Raw genomic sequence first — 1496 nt, 5'->3', positions numbered from 1 at the left:
TAAAATTAAATAAATAAATATTGTTCACCAAATATATCACAGTTCAATTCATCACTTATGGGAAAAGAATAAATAAACACAACAAATATCACAGAATATCAGATTGAATTGGTTGAATGACTAGAGAAGTTCGTTTCTGCCAATTCATAATGATCTCAATGAATTAATACACCATTACAAACACGAATATCAGCCAGCCGTAACGAATGCTAAGTGGAATCTTAAGGTAGCGAAAATCGCATTAAATTTATTGATGATTTCTTATTAGTCTACGGATAAGAGATCAAAATTGCAAATATGCTTCTCTGTATCCGGGACTACACTAGGAAAAAATAAATTAATCTGAAGAAAACGAAAAAACAAGAAACCAGAAAATTTGGTTCGTTTCTTGTTAATTGATTACGTCACAAAAATTTATTTGGACCAGAAAAATTATAAACTAAAATCCTTTACGTCGCAAGTGAAAACTTGGACCAGAATGGATCGCATTCATTCATCACACGATTCATTCAAAATTCTTTCAAAAACCCCCACATTCATTCTAAACTTTCATACAAGCTTGCATACAAGTTCGCATGCATACAATAATTAATTATTCTATGCTACGCAATGCTTCATCAAGCTAATTGCTGAAAGGTTATTATGTTAGGGCCCTAAACTAGATTTCATCTACCGTTGACATGATGCATCAGTCAAGGTGATGTGTTTAGGCATTAGTGCCTAAGTAAACTTAAATTAAACTTTTATTACTTTCTTCGTTTCTGAAGGAAAGAATAGAAAAAGTAATTAAACTTTACTAGACACTTTTTCACAGTGTTTTTGAACGACTCAGAAGTGGCTGCGTACTGAGCGTTAGCAGGTTACCGTGGGTTACACTCGACGGCGTTTGTTCCACCCCTGCGCTCTGTCAACCACAACTGTCACGGGAATGTCAGTCAAAAAATAAAAACATTCCACAAAGCTAGACGGCATGAACGGCGATTTGGTTTTTATTCGGTAAGTTATTTCTGTAATTTTATTCAATTCTAGTGATTCATTAATGTTCTTTCTCCTAATTTCAGAAATCAACGACTTCATTCAACGATCCAAGCAAGCTGGGAGATGTTGCCGTTGGTTCTCAGGTGAATTTTGATTAGAGTGATGACAGTGAAAAAAGTTAAAGTGAATAGAATAATTGTTTCTAGTTGTTTGTAAGTTACAAGATTGTTGATGATAGTGAAATAAATTAGTTATGGTGTTTGATCTGCGTTTTTATTTTACTTTGGTGACAAAAGAGATGAAAATTGACCAAGTGTTGATGATTATTTTGCGCTTCCATTTTGATTACGATTTCTGTTGCATTTCGCACTTGGTTTTGCGACCTGTTTGACATTTCTTATCGTTCGTATTCCTCATGCTGTTCAAAGTGATGCTCGTAAATTATGTTGTTTCGCAATGATGTTATGTTTTCTTATTCATGAATTGGTTTGTGAGTGAACTTTAATTTGAGAATTCAT

General features: G+C 33.6%; 1 long non-coding RNA gene across 1 annotated transcript; it reads left to right on the top strand.

The window, feature by feature from the left end:
- The first annotated feature begins 642 nt into the window (after positions 1–642).
- On the top strand, positions 643–1239 carry LOC119770583. Its single transcript, XR_005278899.1, has 2 exons — positions 643–996; positions 1062–1239. It is a non-coding gene; the product is annotated as an uncharacterized LOC119770583 (long non-coding RNA).
- Positions 1240–1496: the final 257 nt, after the last annotated feature.

The sequence above is a fragment of the Culex quinquefasciatus genome, chromosome 3 (assembly GCF_015732765.1).
Source record: "Culex quinquefasciatus strain JHB chromosome 3, VPISU_Cqui_1.0_pri_paternal, whole genome shotgun sequence".
In the NCBI taxonomy this organism is placed as follows: Eukaryota; Metazoa; Arthropoda; class Insecta; order Diptera; family Culicidae; genus Culex; species Culex quinquefasciatus.
The sequence above is the reverse complement of the archived record's forward strand: the minus strand, read 5'-3'. Positions and strand labels throughout refer to the sequence as shown.